This window comes from Sus scrofa, chromosome 9 (assembly GCF_000003025.6).
Source record: "Sus scrofa isolate TJ Tabasco breed Duroc chromosome 9, Sscrofa11.1, whole genome shotgun sequence".
In the NCBI taxonomy this organism is placed as follows: Eukaryota; Metazoa; Chordata; class Mammalia; order Artiodactyla; family Suidae; genus Sus; species Sus scrofa.
Genome location: NC_010451.4, coordinates 71597622 through 71617823, shown reverse-complemented (window position 1 = coordinate 71617823; position 20202 = coordinate 71597622). Strand labels below are relative to the sequence as shown.

The window sequence follows — 20202 nt, the reverse complement described above, 5'->3', positions numbered from 1 at the left end:
AATGAGGTCAGAAACAATAACTCCTTATAGAGTTCTAGTCAACACTCAGTTGTTATTATCTGCAACAAAAAAGACCTTGATGAAAATAGAAATTCCCATTTTTACAGGGTCTTGGTAAGGATGAATAGGGCTAATAGGTGAATTGCACCAACACAGGGCCTGGCAAACACTAGCCATTTAAATGTCACTAAACAGCAATCACATCTGATATTCTTTTCCTATGCCACACTATCTAGGAACATGCTCTTGAACTGAATGTGAGCAAAATTTTGAGTTGAGTGGCACTTTGCATATATTACCTTATGTAAATGTCATAAAGAAATCAGAGGTGGTTAATTCCAGTTTTACATATGAGGAAGCTGAGGGCCAGGGCATTAAAGAAACTTACACAAGGCCTACTACTACATCTGGTAGTGAAGGATCAAGGATTCCAACTCAAACATATCTGACTCCATATTTCTTTGAACCAAGGAAACCTTGTTAATAGAGCTAGTATCCATTCGGCAAGCACTGGTGTGATGGGTTCCACTTTAGATACTGAATATTTCTTCATTGGTTAGTAAATGGCTGTTGCCTCAAGTCTCTTGGGGAGAACCTTCCCACTTATTCCCCTTCCCTCCATGTGGCCTCCAGCTACAAAGACAGGACCTACTCTGACGGTCTTGTGCCCACATCTTATCAATTTTTAATGTTCAGAATATTGCTCCTAGAAACAAATCCAGTAAATGAAACTCAAAAATCATGTCCCAGAGAAGTAAAGAATAAACTATACATAAACCTTTTTAGAAATCCAAGAAAAATAATGACCTGGGCATTTTCAGAGCATTACAGAAAATTCTTATCACTTCTGTGCCTCTGTTCTTTTTTTGTTCCTTTCAGTAACTGGTTTCTTTTTTTTTTTCTAATTTTTTTATTAAAAAATTTTTTTCTTGTTATTTCCCCAATATGATTTTTTTCCTACTGTACAGCATGGTGACCCAGTTACACATGTATGTACACATTCTATTTTTGCACATTATCATGCTCCACCATAAGTGACTAGACATAGTTCCCAGTGCTACACAGCAGGATCTCATTGCTAATCCATTCCAAGGGCAATAGTTTGTATCCATTAACCCTAAGCTCCCAATACACCCCACTCCCTCCCCCTTTCTCCCCTTCCCCCCTGGCAACCACAAGTCTATTCTCCAAGTCCATGATTTTCTTTTCTGTGGAAAAGTTCATTTGTGCCTTATATTAGATTCCAGATATAAGTGATATCCTATGGTATTTGTCTTTCTCTTTCTGACTTACTTCACTCAGGATGAGAGTCTCAAGTTCCGTCCATGTTGCTGCAGGTGGCATTATTTCATTCTTTTTTTATGGCTGAGTAGTATTCCATTGTGTATATATACCACATCTTCCTAATTCGGTCATCTAATGATGGACATTTGGGTTGTTTCCATGTCTTGGCTATTGTGAATAGAGCTGCAGTGAACATGCAGGTGCATGTGTCTTTTTCAGGGAAAGTTTTGTCTGGGTATATGCCCAAGAGTGGGATTGCTGGGTCATATAGTAGTCCTATATATAGATTTCTAAGGTACCTCCATACTGATCTCCATAGTGGTTGTACCAGCTTACATTCCCACCAGCAGTGCAGGAGGGTTCCCTTTTCTCCATAGCCCTTCCAGCATTTGTTATTTGTGGACTTGTTAAAGATGGCCATTCTGACTGGTGTGAGGTTGTATCTCGTGGTAGTTTTGATTTGCATTTCTCTAATAATCAGGGATGTTGAGCATGTTTTCATGTGTTTGTTGGTCATCTGTATATCTTCCTTGGGAAAATGTCTATTCAGGTCTTTTGCCCATTTTTCCACTGGGTTTTTGGCTTTCTTGCTCTTGAGTTGTATATTGTTGTTTGTATATTTTAGACTTAAGCCCTTGTCAGTTGCATCATTTAAAACTATTTTCTCCCATTCTGTGAGTTGTCTTTTTGTTTTCTTTTTGGTTTCCTTTGCTGTGCAAAAGCTTGTCAGTTTGATTTGGTCCTATTGGTTTATTTTTCCTTTTATTTCTGTTTCTTTGGGAGACTGACCTGAGAAAACATTTGTAAGGTTGATGTCAGAGAATGTTCTGCCTATGTTCTCCTCCAGGAGTTTGATGGTGTCTTGTCTTATATTTAAGTATTTAAACCATTTTGAGTTTATTTTTGTGCATGGTGTGAGGGTGTGTTCTGTTTTCATTGCTTTGCATGCAGCTGTCCAGTTTTCCCAGCACCAGTTGCTGAAAAGACTGTATTTTTCCCATTTTATCTTCTTTTTTTTTCTTTTTTCTTTTTAGGGCCACACCCGAGTCATATGGATGTTCCCAGGCTAGGGATCCAATTGGCCTACACCACAGCCACAGCAACACAGGATCTGAGGCTCATCTTCAATCTACACCACAACTCACGGCAATGCTGGATCCTTAACCCACTGAGCAAGGCCAGAAATCGAACCTGTAACCTCATGGTTCCTAGTCAGATTCGTTTCTGCTGCACCATGACAGGAACTCCTCATTTTATATTCTTGCCTCCTTTGTCGAAGATTAATTGACAGTAGGTTTCTGGGTTTCTCTATTCAGAATTCTCTCATTTTGTTCTATTGGTCTGTATGACTTGCTTTGTAATATTGCCTGAAGTCTGGCAGAGTTATGCCTCTTGCTTGGTTTTTGTTTTACTTTTTTTTGTCTTTTTGCCATTTCTTGGGCCACTCCCGTGACATATGGAGGTTCCCAGGCTAGGGGTCTAATCGGAGCTGTAGCTGCCAGCCTACGCCAGAGCCACAGTAACGCGGGATCCGAGCCGCATCTGCAACCTACACCACAGGTCATGGCAACGCCGGATCGTTAACCCACTGAGCAAGGGCAGGGACCGTAGCCGCAACCCCATGGTTCCTAGTCGGACTCGTTAACCACTGCGCTACAATGGGAACTCCAGCTTGGTTTTTGTTCCTCAGGATTGCTGGGGTAATTCTGGGTCTTTTGTGGTTCCATATAAATTTCTGGAATGTTCGTTCTAGTTCTGTGAAAAATGTTGTGGGTAATTTGATAGGCATTGCATTTAATCTGTAGATTGCTTTGGGTAGTACGGCCATTTTGTTTTTAAATTTTTTAATTTTAATTTTTATTTGTTTTTTATTACTCAATGAATTTATTACATTTATAGTTATACAATGATCATCACTATCCAGTTTTATAGGATTTTCACCCCACACTCCCAGCATATCTCCCCACTCGCAAACTCTCCTTTGGAAATCATAAATTTTTTCAAAGTCTCTGAGTCAGTATCTGTTCTGCAAGCAGTTCATTGTGTCCTTTCTTCAGATTCCACATGTCGGTGAAAGCATTTGATGTTGGTGTCTCATAGTCTCACTGACTTCTCTTAGCATGGTAATTTCTAAGTCCATCCATGTTGCTAAAAGTGCCGGTATTTCGTTCCCTTTAATGGGTGAGTAATATTCCACTGTGTATATGTACCACATCTTCTGGATCCACTCCTCTGTCCATGGACATTTAGGTTGTTTCCATGTCTTGGCTATTGTAAATAGTGCTGCAATGAACATTGGAGTACATTTGCCTTTGTGAGTCATGGTTTTCTCTGGAGAGATGCCCAGGAGTGGTATTGTTGGATCAAATGGTAGTTCTATTTTTAGTTTTCTGAGGCATCTCCATACTGTTTTCCACAGTGGTTGCACAAATTTACAATCCCACCAACAGTGTACTAGGGTTCCTTTTTCTCCACACCCTCTCAAGCACTTATTGTTTGTAGACTTTTTGATGACGGCCATTCTGGCTGGTATAAGGTTGTACCTCATCATGGTTTTGATTTGCATTTCTCTAATAATGAGTGATGTTGAACATCTTTTCATGTGTTTTTTGGCCATCTGTATGTCTTCTTTGGAGAGCTGTCTGTTTAGATCTTCTGCCCATTTTTTCCGATGGGGTTATTTGTTTTTTGGTATTGAGCTGCATAATGTGTTTATAAATTTTGGAGACTAATCCCTTGTCAGTTGATTCATTTGCAAAGATTTTCTCCCATTCTGTGGGTTGTCTTTTCGTGTTGTTTAGGGTTTCCTTGACTGTGCAGAAACTTTTAAGTTTAATTAAGTCCTATTTGTTTATTTTTGTTTTTAACATCATTACTCTAAGAGGTGGATCTGAGAAAATGTTGCTGTCATTTATGTCAGAGAGTGTTCGGCCTATGTTTTCCTCTAAGAGTTTTATAGTATCTGGTCTTATATCTAGGTCTTTAATTCACTTTGAGTTTATTTTTGTGTATGGTCTCAGAGAGTGTTCTAATTTCATCCTTTTCCATGTGGCTGTCCAGTTTTCACAGCACCACTTATCGAAGGGGCTGTCTTTTCTCCACTGTATATTCTTGCCTCCTTTGTCATACATTAGTTGACTGTAGGTGCATGGGTTTAATTCTGGGCTTTCTGTCCTGTTCAACTAATCTATATTTCTGTCTTTGTGCCAGTACCATATGGTTTTGATGGCTGGTGCTTTGTAGTGTAGTCTGAAGTCTGGGAGCCTGATTCCTCCAGCTCCATTTTTCTTTTTCAGGATGTCTTTGGCTCTTCTGGGTCTGTTGTGCTTCCAAACAAACTTTAAAATATTTTGTTCAAGTTCTGTGAAAAAGTCCTTGGTAATTTGATAGGGATTGCATTGAATCTGTAGGTTGCCTTTGGTAGTATAGTCATTTTTTATAATATTGACTCTTCCAATCCAAGAGCATGGTATGTCTTTCCATCTATTTGTGTCAGCTTTGATTTCTTTCATCAGTGACTTATAGTTTTCAGAATAGAGACAGGTCTGTTGTCTCTTTAGGTAGGTTTACTCCTAGGTATTTTATCCTTTTGGATGTGATGGTAAACAGGATTGCTTCCCTAATTTCTCTTTCTGATCTTTCACTGTCAGTGTATAGAAATGCTGTTGATTTCTGTGTATTAATTTTGTATCCTGCAGCTTTGCCAAATTCATGGGTGAGCTCTAACAGATTTCTGGTAGAGTCTTTAGGATTCTCTAGGTATAGTATCATGTCATCTGCAAATAGTGACAGTTTTATTTCCTCCTTTCCAGTGTGGATTCCTTTTGTTTCTTTTACTTCTCTGATTGCTATGGCTACAACTTGCAGAACTATGTTGAATAGTAATGGCAAGAGTGGACATGATTGTCTTGTTCCTGATCTCAGTGGGAATTCTTTCAGCTTTACACCATTGAGAATGATGTGAGCTCTGAGTTTGTCATATATGGCCTTTATTATGTTGAGGTAGGTTCCCACTATGCCCACTTTCTGAAGGGTTTTTATCAGAAATGGGTGTTGGATTTTGTCAAAGGCTTTCTTTGCATCTATTGAGAGGATCATATGGTTTTTATTCTTCAGTTTGTTAATGTGGTGTATCACACTGATTGATTTGCAGATATTGAAGAATCCTTGCATGCCTGAGATAAATCCCACTTGATCATGAGGTACAATCCTTTAAACATGTTGTTGGATTTGGTTTGTTAGTATTTTGTTGAGGATTTTTTCATCTGTGTTCTTCAGTGAAATTGGCTTGTAGTTTTCTTGTGGTATCTTTGGTTTGGAATCAGAGTGATGGCGGTTTCATATAAGGAGTTTGTGAGTGTCCCTCCCTTTGCAATTTTTTTGGAATAGTTTCAGAAGGATGTGTGTTACTTCTTCTCTAAATGTTTGACAGAATTCGCCTGTGAAGCCATCTGGTCCTGGAATTTTGTTGGAAGTTCTTTAATCACAGTTTCAATTTCAGTTCTTGTGATTGGTCCATTCATCTTTTCTATTTCATCTTGGTTTAGTCTAGGAAGATTGTACTTTTCTTAGAATTTGTCCATTTCTTCTAGGTTTTCCGTTTTATTGGTGCATAGTTGCATATAGTAGTTTCTTATGATCCTTTGTATTTCTTTTCAAAGAACCAGCTTTTCATTTCATTGATCCTTTCCACAGTTTTCTTCATTTCTATTTCATTGATTTCTGCTCTGATCTTTATGATTCCTTTCCTTCTACTAACTTGAGGTCTTCTCTGTTCTTCTCTTTCTAGCTGCTTTCAATGTAAAGTTAGGTTGTTTATTTTAGTTTTTTCTTGTTTCCTGAGGTAGGCTTGTATTGCTATAAACTTCCCTCTTAGAACCGCTTTGGCTGCATCCCATAGCAAAAGGTTTTGGAGTGTCATGTTGTATCTTTGTTGTCATTTGCTTCTAGATATATTTTAATTTCCTCTTTGATTTCTTCAGTGATCCATTGGTTGTTTAGTAGCATGTTTAGTCTCCATGTGTTTGTGTTTTTTGCAGTTTTTTCTTGTTGTTGCTTTCCAGTCATATAGTGTGGTGGTCAGAAAAGATGCTTGATATGATTCCAATTTTCTTAAAGTTACTGAGGCTTGATTTGTAGCCCAGGATGTGATCAGTCTTAGAGAATGTTCCATGTGACTTGAGAAGAATGTGTATTCTGTTGCTTTTGGATGGAATGTCCTATAATTATTAAGTCCATCTGGTCTAGTGCTTCATTCAGGGCCTGTGTTTTCTTATTGATTTTCTGTCTGGATGATCAGTGCATTGCTGTAATTGGGGTGTTAAAGTCCCCCACTATGATTGTGTTATTGTCAATTTGTCCTTTTAATGTTGTTAGCAGCTGCCCATATATTATGGTGAACCTATGTTGGATGCGTAGATTTTTAAAATTATTACATCTTCTTGGAATGATTCTTTGATCATTAGGTAGTGACCTTCCTTGTCCCTTAAAATATTCTTCATTTTAACGTCTATTTTGTCAATATGAGTATTGCTACTCCAGCTTTCTTTTGATTCCTGTTTGTGTGGAATATTTTCTTCCATCTTCTCACTTTCAATTTGTATGTGTCCCTAGAAGTGAAGTGAGTCTCTTGAAGACAGCATATGTATGGGTCCTGTTTTTGTATCCATTCAGCCAGTCTATGTCTTTTGGTTGGGGCATTTAGTCCTTTAACATTTAAGGTAGTTATTGATATGTATGTTCTTATTGCCATTTTATTAATTGCTTTGAATTTGTTTTTGTTGCTCTTTTTACTTCCCTTCTTCTCTTGTTCTCTCTCTTCTGGTTTGATGACTGTCTTTAGTGTTGTATTTGAGTTGATGTTTCTAATTTGTTTGTGTATCAATTGTAGATTTTTAGTTTGCAGTTATTCTGAAGTTTTGATATGAGTCTATATATATATGAGATTGTTTTAAGTTGTTAGTTTCTTAATTGCAAGTACATCTCCAGTGTCCTGCATTTGTACCCTCCTTGTCTCACGTTTTCTGATTTTGGAGGCATAATTGTGCATGGATGATTTCGTATCTTTACTGTATATATACCTTTACTGGTGAGCTTTGTCATTTGTGGAATTTTTGTTTCTGGTTGCGGCCTTTTCCACCTAGAGAAGTTCCTTTAGTATTTGTTGTAAGGCTGGTTTAGTGTTGCTGAATTCTCTTAGCTTTTGCTTAATCTCTGAAGCTTTTAAATTCTCCTTCAACTCTGAATGAGAACCTTGCTGGGTAAAGTAATCTTGGTTGGAGGTTTCTTCCTTTCATCATGTTAAGTATATCATACCATTCCCTTCTGGCCTGCGGTGTTTCTTTTGAAAAATAATCTTATTTGGGCTCCCTTGTATGTTATTTGTTTCTTTTCCCTAGATGCTTTCAGTATTTTCTCTGTCTTTTTAAAAAATTATTTATTTATTTTATTTTTTTATTTTCTAGGTCTGCACCTGAGGCATATGGAGGTTCCCAGGCTAAGGGTCTAATCGGAGCTCTAGCCACGGGCTTTCGCTAGAGCCACAGCAATGTGGGATCGAAGCCACGTCTGCGACCTACATCAGAGCTCATGGCAGTGCCTGATCCTTAACCCATGGAGTGAGGCCAGAGATTGAACCTGCAACTTCATGGTTCCTAGTTGGTTTTGTTAACCACTGAGCCATGCTGGGTACTCCTCTTTGTCTTTAATTTTGGTCAGTTTGATTAATATGTCCCTCCAGGTATTTCTCCTTGGGTTTATTTTATATGGTACTTGTTCTGCTTCCTGGATTTGAGTGAGTGGTTCCTTTCCCATGTTAGGGAAGTTTTCAGCTATTATCTCTTTGAGTATTTTTCTGACCATTTCTCTCTCTTCTCCTTCTGGCACCCTATAATATGGATGTTGGTGCATTTAACACTGTCCCAGAGTTCTCTGAGACTCTCTTCATTTGTTTTCAATCTTTTTTCTCTTTTCTGTTTTTCTGTAATTTCCACTAATCTGTCCTCCACCTTGCTTATTCGTTCTTCTGCCTCCTGTATTCTGCTGTTGACTGCTTCTAATGAATTTTTTATTTCAGTTATTTTATTTTGCATCTCATCGTGCTTAAGTTTTGTATCTTGTATCTCTTTGCTCAGTGTTTCCTGTAAATTTTCCATCTTTGCCTCTAGTTTATTTCCAATGTCTTGCATCATCTTCAGCATCGGCAGTCTAAAGTCTTTTTCCTGGAGGCTGAGAATCTCCTGATCACTTAAATGTTTTTCTGGGGTTTTTCCTTTCTCCCTCATCCGAGTTACAGTTCTCTGTCTTTTCGCTTTTATAGGTTTTTGCTGTGGTGACCTTTTTACAGATAATAGAGTTGTAGCCTTTCTTACTTCTGATGACTGCCCCCTTGTGGCTGAAGTTGGTACAGGGGCTTGCTGTAGGCTTCCTGATTGGAAGGACTTGTGCCTGCCCACCGATAGGTGGGGCTGATTCCTATCCCTCTGGTGGGTGGGGCTTTGTCTCTGGGTGAGATTAGAAATGGCTGTGTGCCTGGGGGGGGGGTGTTTTTAGGCAGCTTGTTTACTGAGGGGCGGGTCTGTGATCCCACTGGATTGTTGTTTGGCCTGGGGCTTTTCAACACTGATGGGTGGGGCTAGATTTACCCAAAGTGGCCCCCTCCAGAGAAAGGTATGCTGATAAATATTTCTAAGAGCTTTGCTTCCAATGCTCTTCTCCCACAACAAGCCACAGTCACCCCCTGTTTTCCCAGGATGTCCTCCAAGAACTGCAGTCAGGTGTGACCCAGAGTCCTATGGAGACTTTGCTTTGCCTTGGGACTGAGTGCATGTGCAAGTCTGTGTGCTCCTTTTAAGATTGGGGTCTCTGTTTCCCCCAGTCCCATGGAGCTCCTGCACACAGGCCCCACTGGCCTTCAATGCCTGATGCTCTAGGGGCTCCTCCCAATGCCAGATCCCCAGGCATGAGGACTTGACATGGGACTCAGAACTTCCACTCCTGTGGGTAAGTCTGTGTGATACAGTTACTTTCCAGTCTGTGGGGCTTCCCACCCAGGAGGTATGGGGTTGTTTATATCACATAATATTCGCCCATCCTACCTCTTGATGGCCTCCTCTTTGTCTTATAGAGTAGGATATCTTTTTAAAATTTTCTGTTCCATTTGGTTAAAGATTGCTCAGCATTTGGTTTTAAATTTTGTTGTTTTTAGGAAAGAAGTTGAGCTCCAGTCCTTCTATTCTGCCATCTTAATCCCATCTCAGTATGGCCATTTTTACAGTATTAATTTTTCCAACCCAGGAGCATGGAATATCTTTCCATTTCTTTACATCATCTTTAATTTCCTTGGTGAATGTCTTATAGTTGTCAACATATAAATATTTTACTTCTTTGGTCAGGTGTATTCTCAGATATTTGAATATTTGTGATGCAATTTTAAAAAGGTATTGTATTTTTATATTCCTTTTCTAATATTTCATTGTTAGTATACAGTAATGTGACTGATTTCTGAATGTTAATCTTGTATCCTGCTAACTTTGCTTAATTTGTTGATCAGTTCAATTCGTTTTTGGGTTGAGTCGTTAGGGTTTTCTGTATATAATATCATGTCATCTGCATACAGTGACAGTTTTACCTCTTCTCTTCCCATTTGGATGCCTTTTATTTATTTATTTATTTATTTATTTTTTTGTCTTATTGCTGTGGCTAGGACTTCCAGTACTATGTTGAATAAAAGTGGTGAGAGTGGACATCCTTGTCTTGTTCCATATTTTAGTGGGAAGGCTTTCAACTTTTCTCCATGGAGTATTATATTTGCTGTGGGTTTGTCATAAATAGCTTTGATTATGTTAAGGTATGTTTTTCTCTACCCACTTTGGTAAGAGTTTTGATCATGAATGGATGTTGGACTTTGTCAAATGCTTTCTCTGCATCTCTTGAGATGATCATATGATTTTTGACTTTTCTTTTGTTAATGCGGTGTATGACATTGATTGATTTGCATCTGTTGAACCATCCATGTGAACCTGGGATGAATCCCACCTGGTTGTGGTATATGATCTTTTTACATGTTGTTTGATTCATTTGGCTAAAATTTTGTTGATAATTTTTGTGTCTTTATTCATCAAAGGTATTGGCCTATAGTTTTCTTTTTTGGTGGTATCTTGACAGGTTTTGGAATTAGGGTGATGGTAGGTAGCATCATAGAATGTCTTTGGGAGTGTTCCTTCTTCTTCAACCTTTTGAAAGAGTTTAAGGAGGATGGTTTTAAGTTTTTCTTTGTATGTTTGGTAGAATTCACCTGTGAAGCCACCTTGTCCTGGACTCATTTGTAAGGGTTGTTTTTATGACATATTCAATTTCATTTCTAGTGATAAGTCTGTTCCATTCATCTGTTTCTTCTTGATTCAATTTTTGGCAGGCTGTATATCTCTAGAAAGTTGTCCATTTCTTCTAGGTTGTCAGATTTGTTGGCATACAATTGTTCATAGTATTCTTTTTTTTTTTTTAAATTTCTGCAGTATCTGTTGCGATTTCTCCCTTTTCATTTCTTATTTTGTTTTTTTTTGGGGGGGTGGTTTTCCTCTCCTCTTGGTGAGTCTAGCCAGAGGATTGTCAATTTTGTTTACTTTTTCAGAGAACCAGCTCTTGGTTTTATTGATTTTGTCTATTGTTTTTTGAATCTCTATTTTGTTGATTTCCTCTTTGATCTTTATCATTTCCTTTCTTATGTTGACTTTATGTCTTGTTTGTTGTTCTTTTTCTAATTCATCTAGGTGGTAGGTTAAGCTATTGATTTGAGATTTTTCTTCTTTTTTGAGGAAGGCCTGTACTGCTACAAATTTCCCTCTGAGCACCGCTTTTGCAGCATCCTGTAGATTCTTTTTTTTTTTTATTTTTTTTTATTTTCCCACTGTACAGCAAGGGGGTCAGGTTATCCTTACATGTATACATTACAATTACAGTTTTTCCCCCACCATTTCTTCTGTTGCAACATGAGTATCTAGACATGGTTCTCAATGCTATTCAGCGGGATCTCCTTGTAAATCTATTCTAGGTTGTGTCTGATAAGCCCAAGCTCCCTATCCCTCCCACTCATCCTGTAGATTCTGAGTGGTTGTGCCTTCATTATCATTTGTCTTGTGGTAGTTTTTAATTTCCTTCTTGATTTCCTCATTGACCTATTGGTTTTTTAGTAGCATGTTGTTTAGTCTCCATGTAGTTAGTTTTTTCTCATTTCTTTTCATGTGGTTGATTTCTAGTTTCATGCCATTGTGGTCAGAGAAGATACCTGAAATAATTTGTACACTCTTAAATTTGTTGAGGTTAGCTTTATGCCCTAGGATATGATCGATCCTTGAGAATGTTCCATGTGCACTTGAGAAGAATGTATGTTCTGATTTTTTTGTATGCAATGTCCTGAAAATGTCGATTAAGTCTAACTTTTCTATTGTGTCCTTTAGGATCTCTGTTGCCTTATTGATTTTCTGTCTAGAGGATTTGTCCATTGATGTGAGTGGGGTGTTAAAGTCTCCTACTATGACTGTATTCCCATCAATTTCTCCTTTTATGTCTATTAGCATTTGTTGGAGGTATCTGGGTTCTTCTATATTAGGTGCATATATATTGACAATTGTAATATCCTCTTCTTGAATGGATCCTTTAACTACTAAATAGTGTCCTTCTTTGTCTTTCTTCATGGCCTTCATTTTAAAGTCTATTTTGTGTAATATGAGTATGGCAACTCCTGCTTTCCTGTCTTGTCCCTTGGTATGAAATATCTTTTCCCATCACCTCACTGTCAATCTATATGTGTCCTTTGCCCTAAGGTGAGTTTCTTGTAGACAGCACATTGAAGGTTTTTGCTTTTTTATCCAATCTTCTACTCTGTGTCTTTTGATTGGAGCATTCATTCCATTAACATTTAAGGTATTTATTGATAGATATGTATTTATTGCCATTTTAAACCTTGTTTTCCAGTTGATTCTATGTTTTTCTTTTCTTCTTTTCTTTTTTTGGTTGGATGGTTTCCATTTATTTTATGCTTTTAGTATTTTCTTTTCAGTTTTTGTGAATATAATGGTTGGTTTTGATTTGTGGTTGCCCTGATTTTCAAGTACGTTTACCCCTTTGTATATCTGCTTGGTTTAGTTGATAGTAATATAGGCTCAAACATATCATTAAAATAAAAAAGAATCTATATTTTGGTACTTTCTTTCCCCATATTGTATGATTTTGGTGTCTTGTTTGTTTTGTTTTGTTTTGTTTATTTTCCCCAGCATCTTCATGTTTAGATCTGTATGCTGGCTTATTTAAGTGACTGCTTTCCAATTGTGGTTCCCTCCATCCTAATTCTACTTTTTTTCTTTTCCTTTTTCTTTTCTTTTCTTTTTTTTTTAATTTAGAGAAGCCCTTTCAGTATTTCTCTTAGAATGGGTTTAGTATTGCTGTACTCTCTTAGCTTTTATTTGTTGGGAAAATTTTCAATTTTTTTCCTTTCAGCACTTTATATATACCTTGCCACTCCCTTCTGGCCTATAGTGTTTCTGTCAGCTGATAATCAGCTGATAGCCTTATGGGTGTTGCCTTATAATTAATGCTTTGCTTTTCTCTTGCTGCCTTTGGAATCCTCTCTTTATCTTTAGCTTTTGCCATTTTTATTACAGTATGTCTTGGTGTGGCCCTGTTTGGGTTCAACTTGTTTGGGGCCCTCTGTGCTTCCTGTGTCTTGATATCAGTATCCTTTAGATTTGGAAAGTTTTCAGCTATAATTTCTTCAAATATAATTTCAATCCCCTTTTCTTTTTCTTTTCCTTCTGGAATTCCTGTTATGCATAGATTGGCCTGCTTTATGTTATCCAATGGGTCTCTTATATTGCTTTCATTTTTTTTCTTTTGCTTTTCTATCTGCTGTCTTGATTAGGTGATTTCTATTATTCTATCTTCCATGTCACTAATTCGTTCCTCTGCATTATTCATTCTTCTCTTTATTGCCTTTAGCTCAGTTTGCATCTCTGCAAATGAATTTTATAGTTTTTATTGGCTCCTCCTTATACTTTCTAGTTCCTTTCTAAAGGAATCTGCATTACTGTTCATACCCTGTCTTAATTCCTTCAGTATTTTCACTATTTCCCTTTTAAACTCAATGTCTGTCAGACTGCAGGGGTCTATTTCATTGTTGTCTGCTTTAGGTGAATTCTCCTATTCCTTTAACTGGGAATAATTTCTGAGCTTCTTCATCTTGCTTGTGTTTTTCTTTTTCTGTGAGTTTGGGGAAGCCAAACTGTAATTTTGTAAGTCTACTTATATGCAAGAATACTCCTTTGTGTTTTTTGGGGGGTTACTATTTATTTTTCATGTGGGAGTTTGAATATTTGCTTTCTTTTTCTTCTGTGTTAGCAGGCTGTTATATCCCAGGATGCTCAGTGTGTTTCCAGGGAGAAGGCAATAATGGGCAGGGCCAGTGGTCAGTGCCTAGTTTTTGGGTTCTCAACAGAAGCAAGGACCTGCAGGAAGGTGGTCCAGGCTGCTCCTAGTTGCAGGGCCCTGGGAAGTGGTAATAAGCTCTAGGCTGATCTTCAGCTGACCAGAACATTTGGCAGAAGCAGCAGCAGGGTATGTGAGTTCCCAGGGGAGTGAGAGCAAAAACAACTTGTGTTTGATTGCAATGCCCTCCTCTGAGGTGATTGGAACTGCAGGTGGTTCCTGTTCAGGGACCCCTGCTGGGAGCAGGCCATGACTGTCTCTAGAGTCAATGATAACTGTGGTGCTTTGCCCCCATCACCTGTAGACCATGCATGAAGCAACCTGTCTCACTTAGCCCACATAGAATGTGCTGTACAAGCTGTTCCTAGTTGCAGGATCCTGGGACGTTACAGAGATCAGGTGTGTTGGTACTGCCCAGAATGTTTGGCAGTGGCAACTTCAGGGCCAGTGTGTTCCCAGGGGTGCGATAGCACCAACAGGTGGTATTCGGTCTCAATGCCCTCCTCTGTGGTGACTTTGAGGTGAATGGGGCTGCAAGTGATATTTGTTCACAGACCCCTAGTGGTGGTGAACCACTCCCACCTCTGGAGTCAGAGATAACTGCAATAGTTTGCCCTTACCTCCTGTAGACCATGCCAGAAGCACCTCGTCCTGCTTAGCCCCCATAAGAGGTGCTGTACAAGCTGCTTCTCGTCACAGGTTCCTGGGAAGGGACAGTGATCAATGGTCTGGACACTGCCCAGAGTGTTTGGCAGTGGCAGCAGCAGGGTGGGTGTGTTCTCAGGGGTGTGAGAGCAACAACAGGTGGTGTTCCATCACAATGTCCTTCTCTGTGGTGCCCTTTGAGGTGGATGGGGTTGCAAGTGATTTTTGTTCAGGTATCCCCAGTGGCAGTGGGCCAAACCCACCTCTGGAATCAGAGATAACTGTGGCAGTTTGCCCCTGCCGCCTGTAGTCCACACAATAAGTACCCTGTCCCACTTAACCCACAAAGGAGGTGCTGTACCAGCTGCTTCTAGTTGTAGGGTCTTGGGAAGGGACAGTGACCAAGTGTCTGGCCGCCTCCTAGAGCATTTGGCAGTGGCAGCTGCAGGGCGGTTATGTTCCCAGGGGAGTGAGAGCAACAATATATGGTGCTTGGTTTCAGTGCCCTCTTTTTTTATTTTTTTCCAACCCCTGAGGTGACTGGGTTGCAGGTGGAGCCCACTCACAGGCCCCCAGTGGTGGCAAGCCACGCCTCCCTCTGGCCTCTGAGACCATCTCAGTGGTCTGTCCCTGCCATCTGTAGGTTATGCAAGAGGCACGACGTTGTACTTAGCCCCCTAATGCCCTTAGCCTACACAAGAGGTGCCTGGCCACCTGTAGCCTGCACAAGGGGTGCCCAATCTCCCCTAAACCAGCAAGAGGCTTCTTGCTGCTTGTAGCCTTTGCAGAGCCGCACCGCTTTCTGAGCCCCGGGGCATGTGCATGCTCCATTGCAGGGAGTTTCCTATGGTGGTCTGCCCCTCTTACTCTTACCCTCCCCAACAATGGTGACTTGCCTCTCCTGCAGGTTTGGACCTTCTCCCGGGTTCCCTCTGCAGTGGCATTCCCCTCCTCAGCCTGTGACGTACAGCTCTGCCATCCATGGCACACTGCTCCTTAGCCCCTCAGGCTGTCTCCACACAGCCAGCCCCAGTCCTTTCCCCGGGACTGACCTCTGGAGCCGGAGTCTCAGCACCCAGCCTCCACCCGAGTGTCTCAGGCTGTGGTGTCCAGGCTGGTGGGTTGAGATGATCTGCGCTTCTCTCACTCTGCTTTGCTCTTCTCAGTCCAGCTACTGCACTTTTCTTGGTGCCTTTGAGGTCCTGCCAACTTGGCTGATCTTTCGTCAGTTAGGTGGCTTCCCAGGATGTAGGTTCCTTCACTGCTCGCTCTTGGGAATGCTAGTCCCATTCTGTCCTTTTCTCTCTTTCTTTTTCTTTTGTTCTACCCAGCTATGTCAAGAGTTTCTTGCCCTTTTTGGAGGTTTAGGTTCTTCTGCCAGCATTCAGTAGATGTTCTGGGCGAGTCATTTTACATGTAGATGTGTTTTTTTGATGTGTTTGTGGGAAAAGCTTAGCATGACCTCTTACTCCTCTGCCATCTTGCTCCGCTTCCTGTGCCTCTGTTCTGTGACTGATTTCCTTGGAGAGGCGAGCCCCAAAGGGAGCTTTAGGGTGAATGTATGGAGGGGTGGCCTTGTCTAGCCCATTGTCCAGAAAGCCCAGTTCTGTTTGTGGGCCATCCCTGTTTCAGCCTTGATTGCAACTCTCTCCTGAGCCCCAAGTCCCTGTGGTCCTTTTAGAATAACTGGAAGAGAAATAGGTGTTTACACAGTGTGAGGCAGAGAAAGGAAGAGCCAGCTTTTTCTAGGGCTTCTGGGTGTCAAGTCAATTTAGCTGCGCTTCCATGTTTTACCTTAAAAGGGGAGATTGACAGCTTGCTAGGAGCCCGAAAGCTGCTCCTAACCCCTGTGTTGCTGAGCTGGTAGCTGGCAGCCCTTCATTGTCACCTACACAATCTCCTCATCTCCCTGGGTGCTGTCCATGTCTGAAGAAGACTGGGTTTGGGGGCTTTTCCTTGTTGAATGGCTGAGGAGGAATTTGGAAATGTGTAGGAGAAAGTCTGCAGAATAGATGGTGAATAAATGCTTAAGCCAAGGCTCATGTGTTAGAGGGCTGGGGCCAGAGGAAGGAGGAGGCCAAGGGAACGTCACTCATTGGGGGATTTGATGCTGAGGACAGTTTTGCTCTGTTTCCTCACAGACCTTTCTGCAGTGTGTCAGGCTCTGCCCCTGCTGTGAGGATCTGCCGAGGTCAGCCCTTGCCCTTTATAAATCTTCTTTCTCTTTCTTTCTTTCAAAATGGACTTGCCCTGGATTAATAAAGATATGCTGGAAAGCTTCCTATCTCTGCCTGGCATTATGCTTTAATAATAATACTACCCCCAACTTTAATCTAAAAGTAGAGAGGAATTGAAAAAAATTCACAAAGAAAAAGCAAACCTCCATAATCAAAAGAGATGGGGCTGGGGCAGAAGAAAGGACTGGATGACACCTGTGTGAAATGGTGGCATTTAATCAGGGATTAGGCAGGAAGTGGGTGAGGCAATTCCAGAATGACAAGCACCAGCCTGAACCCTCTGATGGAACCTTTGTCAAGGTTTTCAAATACTCTAGTGCCCTTTAAAAACCATTTTCCCCTCTGCCCTTCTGTTTTTGTCCAGGCCTAGAGGTGAAAGTGAAATAATCGAAAGCGAAATGCTGGCTTTATTGACTTTTTTTCAAAGGGAAAACAGTGCACAAGTTTCATAGGAAATCCTCTTGCTGAGTGAATGGCCCTTGAGAATGGAGCTGGTTACATGATTTGCAGGGCTCAGTATGAAATGAAAATGTGGGGCCCCTTGTTCAAATTGTTACAGTTTTTAGGATGACAGGTGAGCATGAAACCAAGTGAGGGGCCCTTCTGCACTCAGGGGCCCTGTGTGATCGCACAGGTCACACTCCCAAGATTGATGCTGCTTAGGAGTCTCTAAAGGGTTACATTATTCTCATTTTCTGACTTAATGAGACTGCTTCCTCCATTTTCAGAGCTTCAGGGATGTGATCATTGAGTGTGTGTGTCTCTGTGTGTGTATTTCAATGCTATTTTTAGGCACTTAGGTTGATTTTCAAAATGTCTCTTTAAAACCTAAGACATTTCTAAAACACAATTGATAGTCTTAGATCCAAATGTGAGTAGGAAACACTGCTGCCCAGAGTCTGACATTAGAGGGCTCAACTCTCTTGTCAGCCCAACTCAGATCTGAGGGGCCCAAGGGACATATCCTCCTAGACAATGCCCGGGTGGCTAAGGCCCCAGAATCCTTGCCCAAATGACCCTGACCTGCTCCCAGGGGTGGGCAGTCATTTTCCTCAGGTCCCTCCTCCCAAGGTGGACCTCACTGCCAGTGTGGGCACCCTGTGGCTTGAGATTTGGACAAGGGACAGCTGTTTAGGGATAATGAGAGGGAGAATTATATTGACAGAGCTTGGACATGTGGGCTGGTCTGGGATGTCCTAACCTGTTTTTATAAGGCCCCTTCCTGTGCCAAAGGGAAGTGGAGGGAGGGAGGGGCTAGAGATGGGTGTTTTCCCCACACTGCTATATTCCACACAGGAATTCCAAGGAGGCTGATGATTCTAAAGTGTACCTTGGCTTTGAGGCCACGACTGTAGGTAGATTTGTTATGGTAGCATCAAACATATTTAACAGTTTGCTAGCTTAATTTATAATTTACAACACTTTAGACTTTCAGTATGTGGGCTTCCATTTCTGTTCTTGCCATGGATTCTGCAAATATTAGAGGCAGGCAGCAAGGAAAGTATATATTTCCATAAAGAAATTGAACCCCAGCTTCCTCATAAACAGTTTTATAGTTCAGTTACTCTAACTTTGCATGTGTGTATAATATTTATACATTTTGACAAAGATAGTTTCTATTTGATTAGCAGACTATAGCAGCTTTTTAGGATACAATTATTATTATTATTATTTTTGTCTTTTTGCTATTTCTTAGGCCGCTCCCGCGGCATATGGAGGTTCCCAGGCTAGGGGTCTAATCGGAGCTGTAGCCACCGGCCTACACCAGAGCCACAGCAACGCGGGATCCGAGCTGTGTCTGCAACCTACACCACAGCTCACGGCAATGCCAGATCGTTAACCCACTGAGCAAGGGCAGGGACTGAACCCGCAACCTCATGGTTCCTAGTCAGATTCGTTAACCACCGCGCCACAACGGGAACTCCTCCAGGATACAATTATTAATTGTATACTTACCACATCCAATTTCAAGTACATTTCTTCTCCAAAGGTTTCTTAATTTCAGAATAATATTGATTTCATCATAGCAGTGGACTCTGCTAAAATTTGTTATGTCCATACCATAGAAGGAATAATTTTATTTTTAACGTTGAGCTTTTTTATGTTAGCCTATAATAACATTCACAGTAATGTCAGATATCTCATTGACAGAATGAATATTCAAAAGATGTATTTCTATTTCATGAATTCAATAAAAAAAAAAAAAGAAACCATTATTGGAACTAACTGATTTTCTCTTTGATGTAATCTAGGACACTGGAATAAAACTGGCCTCGTTCAACTTTTTGTTCGGTTCTTCTTCTGGTAACGAAGTTATCACTTCACTTTTTGTGTGTCCAAAAGGAAACTTGGAATCCAAATTGGTGAAGTTCATGAAGAACAGTCGTTGGAGGTAAGTGAAAAGCCTTGGCTTCACTGCAGGCACTCATGTTCAGCAGTCATTTTTCCATATAGTCCTAAAGTAACTTCTAACTTTTGGCATAGATGTTGATGCTTCTTCAAAAGATTTGTGTCTTCTGGTTTTCATGTGGTCAGTGGTATCACTTAGCCCTCATGAGAGATGGTAAACCGTATTGATAAACATTCTAAGTTCCATATACATCATCAGTTTCCTTATGAAATCAAATTCAGAGCTTATTTTTTAGCTCTGCTGCTCAGAGTTCATTGCAAAATAAAACGACATTACTATGTAATAATAGCTACTGTATATGTATGTAAATCGTACGGTGACTCACAAAATCATGTTATGGCTGTTTTCAGGCTGCTGTCCATAAGCTCTATGATAAAGTGGCCCAGCCTCTGGTTCCCATCTATGTCTCCCACCTAGCCAATGGAGTCTCATGTTTCTGCTGACCCTACCAACAGATGACTCAGTGGCTCTGTGCCTTTGGAAGGGTGTGGGTGTGGCATAGGCTGCAGCACAATTGACTGGCCCAGCAATGGCTTGTTGGGGCAGGGATGTTGAGTCTTTCTCCACTGCCACCTAAACTGTATGAAATTAGCTTCCTGAGCTCTTTCTTGCCTGAGGGCACTGCATTAACCAGCAGGTGCCATGTCTGCTGTCTTTGAAAGGGAGAAACTTGTTATGCTGAGTCTGGAAAAAATAGGGAAAAGAGAGCTGGGTTATGGCTAGACATCTTTTAGACTTAATCACATGTTAAAGTGAAAAATCTGTTTATTGTGCATACATCTCCCACAGTATTAGCCAAGACCATATCAGAAGCTGAAAATACAAAGTAGAAGTCTGCCGACACAGTTATTAATAATTCTTCATTAAAAAATTTAAAATCTGAGGGAAATGTTAGACAAGTTGGGACACTGGGACCACAGGTATAAACCGGGATTGTCCCGCTTACAGGAAAATAAGGGAGCTTCATTTTCTTTGCCCTTTTGGGAATGGTGTTTGTAATTTTCCTCCCTGCTGTACTAGCATATTTGAGTTTTCTAAAGTTGTGGTTTCCTAGGTTTGAATTCACTAAGCTAATAGCAATAAATGAGCCCAGAATGCCTGCTTGATACCTGTGGCTGTGTGACCACCAGTTTATTTCTTTTGCCG

The 20202-nt window shown here is 40.5% G+C and overlaps 1 protein-coding gene across 7 annotated transcripts in view; it reads left to right on the top strand.

Annotated features, from left to right (window-relative positions):
- Positions 1 to 20202, top strand: part of MTERF1 (mitochondrial transcription termination factor 1) — a 566280-nt gene that overhangs the window by 236043 nt on the left and 310035 nt on the right. For all 7 annotated transcript variants that reach the window (XR_002347027.1, XR_001298914.2, XR_002347022.1 and 4 more), the window contains one exon: positions 18899 to 19038. The gene's annotated coding sequence lies outside the window, so the exon portion shown is untranslated. The remainder of the gene's footprint in view (positions 1 to 18898; positions 19039 to 20202) is intronic.